Consider the following 7,057-nt stretch of genomic DNA (forward strand, 5'->3'; position numbering starts at 1 on the left):
GCTTTTATTTAACATTCACATCCTTTTATAAAAAATGTTTCTTCTCGTCCGCAAGGTGGGATCTCACATGGTCTCACTTAATTCATGGACCCCTTCTTTACTTGGATGTCAAATTTATAGCCTAGAGTAAAGCTATAACAAAATCTATACGGTGAATGTTATCACAATTACTTTAGTAATTAAAAAACACTATAAAACATTTTAATATAAGTTATATCTATATTATTTTACCTCAGTTGAACTTGAACGGTTTAAATAACAAATCTAATTACAAAAATAGAAAAACTAATTATACAAAAATAGAAGAACTGGACGAACACTCAGCCCAAATTGCCAAAACAATGGCCCCTCCAATCACGCTCCTCCATTCCATGTTTTTACAAACCTAACTGAACAAGGCATGGCTTTTATTTAACATTCACATCATTTTATAAAATATGTTTCTTTCTCCTCCGCAAGGTGGGATCTCATATGGTCTCACTTAATTCATGGACCCCTTCTTTACTTGGATGTCAGATTTATAGCCTAGAGTAAAGCTATTACAAAATCTATTTATAGCCTAGAGTAAAGCTATAACAAAATCTATACGGTGAATGTTATCACAATAACATTAGTAATTAAAAAAACACTATAAAACATTTTAATATAAGTTATATCTTCGTATTCATGTAAAAAGCTTCAATATAAAATTTTGGGTCATCCATTGACAATATGAGTTTGGAGGTAAATTTAGAGATTGAAAAATGAAAGAAGGAGAATAAGAAGACGTTAATGATTTGACAACACGAACACTAAATCTTTTATTTGTAGATTAGCTTAAGAGAATTTTGGGTGTCCCCTGGAAAACAAAGTCAGCCACTTCGTCTCGTATACCCATTAGGCGACTTGCCAACTCTACTAGGACTTAAACTATAAAGTGGGTCAGTATAATTTTATATCTTTCTATTGTGTCCTTGCACGTACGCAAGCCTCATATCTGAACTTTACCAATAGGATTAGAATCGAGGATGTGTTGTGGCGACCTTTGAGGAGTTAAAAGGTAATGACTGAGAATTAAGGAAAAAAATTTGTTCTACATCTATAAAAGGAGGTCTCTTAGTTTACTAAATCACTAAAATTGCTCTATTTCATCCTATTTTGGCAAGAATTTAGGTTGGGATCACCATAACTTGATTGATTTGATGCAGGTGTGATAGATTCAGACCCTTTACTACCATTTTTTACTCTTCAAGATAATTTTTTTTTTAGAATACTTTAAACTATTTTTTAAACAATTTAAATTATTTAGAGATAAGTTTTTAGATTATTTTATAAAAATGAGGTGAGCAATAACCATATAATTCTACAAAGTAGAGTTTAAATATGTAAATTAGAGTTTAGTTAAACTAGCATTAAGAAGCATAATGACCTTGGCTTAAGCCTCGAATGTGCAAAGGTGAAGAGTCTCGAACGTGCAAATTAGAGTTTATAGACGTTTTGGGTAAGGGTTTCGTAAGTTTTTCTTTTCTTTTCAAGAAACCCTCGAACGTGCACAAGATAATCATTTGCGATGTTAACCTTGAACAGATCTACGAGACTTGAGGGGGCGGTAGCCGTCGGAAAGAATCGAGAGGGAAAACAAAAGGTGAAGAGTCGTCGATTGCAAAGGTGAGGGAAGGAGAAAAAAAAAAACAAGGGTAGGGGAAGGCTGCGCGTGTCCCGCGATGCCTAGCACAGGTCGACTCGAACTTGCGACCCGCACGACCCGGACTTGTGACCCACACGACCTGGACTTGCAACCCACACGACCTGGGTAGCAATTCGGCTCGTGACGGTCCGGCCCAATTCAATCCAATTTGGCCGATTTTTCCCTCTTTCTGTGTAATTCTCCCGTTTTAAACCCAATTTTGGCATAATTTTCAAGTGTATTCCTCATTTTTACCAATGTAGGAATTGTTTGAGGAGTTTGACAAATTTTTGAACCCATGAAAGACGCAAACTCAAACAAATAGTGTCATGCCTCCCAGGTAAGTGTCACCTGGAATCTTGGATTTAGCTATGCTCGTAGTACGCATGAAAATATGATATGAGTAGCATGTCTTAGAAATTTGAGCATGAAATGAGTTGGTTGATGCATGTAAGAGCACACTAAATGTTATAGTGCATACATCTAGGAATGAACCATTGAGTTATGATATTACCGAAATTGAGAGCATGCTTTTAGTATGATATAAAGCATGCCATGTAAAACCGATTATCTATGTTTGAATATAGAATGAGTTGAGATGACACATATTGAATGTGATTATGTATGTTACTAAAGCTCATATGAACTGTCCTATGATTGAAATTTGTGACATATGTTCTGATATTAATGGTTATATGAGGATGATTAGAAGTTCACCAACTAACTCCTAATCGTCACCCTTACTCTATTGTCAGGGGTCCAAATAACTATAAACTTGGTCATTTTATTGTTGACGGTACCTTGTGGAATCTTATAGGAAGTTTGCCAGTTAATTTTCTATGAGTGAACATGTTACAAGTGACAGGGGTTTAAATTGATGCATTGGAGTTGGTCGAGATTTATTGTTCATGCATGAGTTAGCGGTTATACAGAGACGATTAGGGGTTCACCAACTAATCCCTAATCGTAAATTTGGTTCGATTGTCAAGGGTTCGAATAACTATAGAGTTGGCCTATTATTTTAGATGGTATTTTGTGGGGACTTATAGGAAGTTTTCCAGTTAGTTTACTTTAAGTGAACCTATCACGGGTGTTTGGGGTCCACAGTAGTACACTTGAGAGTTGGTCGATTTCTAGAATGCATGAACCTTGAGTACCGAGGTCGTGCCTCGTGGACTTTGAGATATGATGATGATGTGAGACTAGTAGAAATGACTAACCCAAAGACAAAAAGAACTTAAAAATATTCTGAGGGCTGGGGTCTAGATAGAACCAAGAACGCAGAGAGAGTAGAATGAGAAAACCTAGGGTGTAGCCTAGGAAGTGCCTATACGAGGGCTTCAAATTCCCAAAAGAGAATAAAATACCAAACGTATGAACAAGATCAATAAGACTTAATAACAAAATATGAACTATCAGCAAGTTGCTTACTGAGTGTATTTTATATACTCATTCCTACTACTTGGACTTTCTTTCACATGAGGCGTGATGGAGCGGTCGAGGCAGAGACGCACACGAGCTGGGGGCTATGGAGTTTTGGGTTGGATCATTGTCATGTACCCCATTGATATGTTTTCCTTACGAACCCTCTACGTTTTGTTTGTATTACTGGATTTTATGAACTACCTGTGTCATTTTCTTTTGTGTGTGCGTTGTGGATTTTCAGTTTATGAAGTGTTATCGAACGATGTCGTACTTAATCTTAATTTCCTTATATGTATGCAAGTTCAAAGGTTTTAAATTTTACGTATTTCTAATTATTTTCAAGTCAGTAAGGTAACGGTCCGTGGCTCGAGTTCCTCGAAAATAAAGTTGTTACAACGTACCTTTTGGTCGTTGTACATGTCATATTTTTTTATGGTATGATATGAGTTATGCTATAATATGAACTATGGTATGATATGAAGGTTATATGATGCATGATCCGCCATATGTCACATCATGTATACTATGTTAGCATGTTAATATTATGCCTATGGGATATTGAAAAGTTATGTATGTTAACCATAAAAGATATACCAATGAACGTATGCATATCTAATAGAAACGTTATCATGAAAAGGAATGGAGGTATGATTTGCCTCGTAAGTATGTACCATGATTTGAAACTATGGGACCTCAAACATACTTTATTTCACACGCATCGGGATACTTCTCTAATCATTAGTACAATGCATACACTATGATATTATGTACACCAAGATGTTGTGTGCGCTCCTTTGCTTCTATGGCTTTCAGCAGTATGAGTATACACTAGCCCATAGGCAGGCCTAGAGGTACATTTACGAGCCCTCTAGTGGGTACATGTGCACGCACATGGGTCATGTATAGAGAAGTACTACCATTCAACTCTACCCGGACTAGAAAGTAGAAACTAAAGCCATGATATTTTATGAAAGGATAGGTCTCACCATGATTGCATGTGATTGCATGTGATTGCATTTTCCAACCCCAATAGTGGAACTACTTACTACGTATTTCTTTAAATACTCAAGCGACATGCTACTTTTTTTTCAAGTAAATGTAAGACATCCTTATACAGATGACGACATCTCTATGGAATCCATAAGAATAAAGTTAGAGTAGTCGCATTTACATTTAATGTTGTAACCCGTAGATTAGATTATGACATTTGCATTACTTTGAAATTATTTTTAATTCGATTTTGTGTTTGTTGACATCATTAATAGTTTAAAATGAATTCTACGAATATTTTAGTTCATGATAACGTTTTAGTTAACTATTTTTCAAGTTTTTCACACATATTAGACATGTTAGGCGTATGATAATTTAGCTAAAATAAAAATAAGATAGTTAATGTAGGTACATGTAACTCATGCTCAGATCTACCTTATTCAAGATGCTAATAAAGGTGCCTATAACTTTTTCTTGCATAAAGAAAGAAATGGAAGGCAACCGACATTTCTTCTTTACATAACAGATCATGTCGCCATGCATGCAGTCAACTTCTCCCTACCTGATAATTAGATGCAGTAAGCCGTTGTTGTTGCCTTTTGCTTATATTCCCATATAACACCAATTTCAATTTCTCAAATCTTGCTTTCAAAACTCTCTTTCGAAATTTCTCTGCTCAATTTTCTAAAATATTCTTCTTGCATCGGGACCAAAGGCTCGAGTATACGTCGCTTGGCCGTAGGCAACGCAAGAACAAATAGGCTTAACTCACTTGTTGCTAGGAAGTGTGTGCCACACAATCGCAAGTCCGCTGCCATCAAAGTGCGATTGTGACAAGTAGTTGATTATTTGTATCTATATTACATGTGGTAATCTTACGTGCCGATTCATGGCCTTGGGTTATCATCTTAGTACTTGGAAGTCTGTGGGCTAACCTAAGGTGTAACATATTGCTTGTAACACATAATAACCTTTACTTGTAGTATTATAACGTTTATGGCCATAAAGCGAGCATAAGTCATGTTAACCTCTAAAATCATTAAAATTCATTAAGATCCCCACACACGATCCAATGGTTTTAAAATTTTTCGTAGTCCTTATAAATCATGAAATAAGACCTCTTATAAAATTTCAATTTGGAGGTCATTTAGGTCGTAAATCGAAGGTATATTAGAAAGAAGAATTATGATTATTTTGTCATGTTACTTGGTTTAGCTCTTTAAAATTATCCAACGACTATGGAATTTCAATCATGTGTAACCTTAAGATGTCATATCTCATAAGTAATGGGTTTATCTAACATTACTTAATTTCCAAGCAAATCTTGGTTAAGTTATGCTATTGGATTATTTCGAAGCAATTCCTACCAATATAGAAAAAGACTAATGGAATGTTTGATTTGGGGGTGACGTGGCTAGTTCATCTTCTTCTAAAGAGAGAAGGAGACAATGCACCCATTGCCAACTATGTCTGAAAATGGTCTCTCCTATCCTCATCGTAACTTTTGGCAATTGCTTTCTGGCTCATGTACGGAACGTCTTGTTAGGAATCTGTTTATAGCACGAATTATTGGTTGGGCCAATATAGAGCTTTTAAGGCCTCAATTTCTTCGGCAAACTTCTTCCACTACTTACTATTCCACCTTTTTGGGCAGCTCAATAGAAACCTCTTTAGGTCTCGATTCCTTCATAAAAAAATCTTCATCTCAATGCCATGAAGAATAGGAATTGATTACTTTGAAACAATAGCACCTTAGACCACCAACTCAATCATCTCAACATTAATGCTTAAAATTGATAAATTAATCTATCCATATTTCTTAACAAGGTTTAGGTAATTTCTCAACAAGGTAATTTCTCAAAATGAATGTTGAGAGTGGGATTTGAACCCACGCCCTTTCAGACCTGAACTATAATCTGATGCCTTAGACCAACTCAGCCATCTCAACTTTGATGCTTAAAAAAAATTAATCCATTGGTATTCTTTTTAAAGGTTTATAGATCAAAATATTAAACATCGATTAAAAGAAGTATAATTACAATAATAAGAATTATTGGGATTCAAACCCACGCCCTTTTGGACCAGAATCTTAATCTAGCTCCTTAGACCAACTCGGCCATCTCAACTTTGTTGCTTGAAAAAAAATAATCCGTTCATATTCTTTGATGTTAAAAGATAGTATAATTGCTAAATCCATATAAGGAGACCTTAGACCAACATGACTAGTCTCAACTTTGATTTTTAAAATTGATAAATGTATCCATCCATATTTTGTATAAAGGTTTAAGGATCAAAATATTAAACCTCTTTTCAAAATTATTATTGAGAATGAGATTTGAACTCCTGTCCTTTCGAACCAAAACCTTAATTTGGCATCTTAGACTAACTCCAACATTAATAGTCAAATTCTAGACATTAATGTTCACATGAAAATAGATTAGGGATCTAAAACATTAAAAGAAACAAAATACCTTAGACCAACTTTGTCATCTCAACTCTAATATGTGAAATGTACATATATTTAATTAACAACCAAAGAATCTACCTAGGCCTATATGGAACTGCCACGAAGCCATCCAATGGTTGAGATTGCCTGAGGGGACGAGATTCAAATATGGAAAAGACCTCGAAATTTAGATGAAGATTTGTGGAGCTTCTATACAAGTCAAAGCTGATGATCTTAGAGCTATTAAAGAAGACGATAAGAGCTTCCTTTTCATGCCCTGAATTTGAAGAGAGTCTACAAGTGTTATGGCCTTATACCGTGAATTCACGATGCATGTTGAATTTGAAGGTTATAGGAGCATGTTTAGAGCATAAACCAATTATACGGGTAAAATAACAAAAAAAATGCCCTTACTATACCTTCTATGATGTTTTGTGGCTTATATTAACTTCGACCAACCTTGTATACTAAGATTAATTAATAGACAGTGATATTGTATTCCAACTCTACGAGTCAATATAATTTTGTGA

At 35.1% G+C, this 7,057-nt stretch overlaps 1 non-coding gene across 1 annotated transcript; it reads right to left on the minus strand.

The window, feature by feature from the left end:
- Window positions 1-5,948: 5,948 nt before the first annotated feature.
- Window positions 5,949-6,029, minus strand: TRNAY-AUA. The gene has a single exon. It is a non-coding gene; the product is annotated as a tRNA-Tyr (tRNA).
- Between the last annotated feature and the right edge of the window lie 1,028 nt (window positions 6,030-7,057).

This window comes from Cucurbita moschata, unplaced genomic scaffold (genome assembly GCF_002738365.1).
Source record: "Cucurbita moschata cultivar Rifu unplaced genomic scaffold, Cmos_1.0 Cmo_Scf00055, whole genome shotgun sequence".
Lineage (NCBI taxonomy): Eukaryota > Viridiplantae > Streptophyta > Magnoliopsida > Cucurbitales > Cucurbitaceae > Cucurbita > Cucurbita moschata.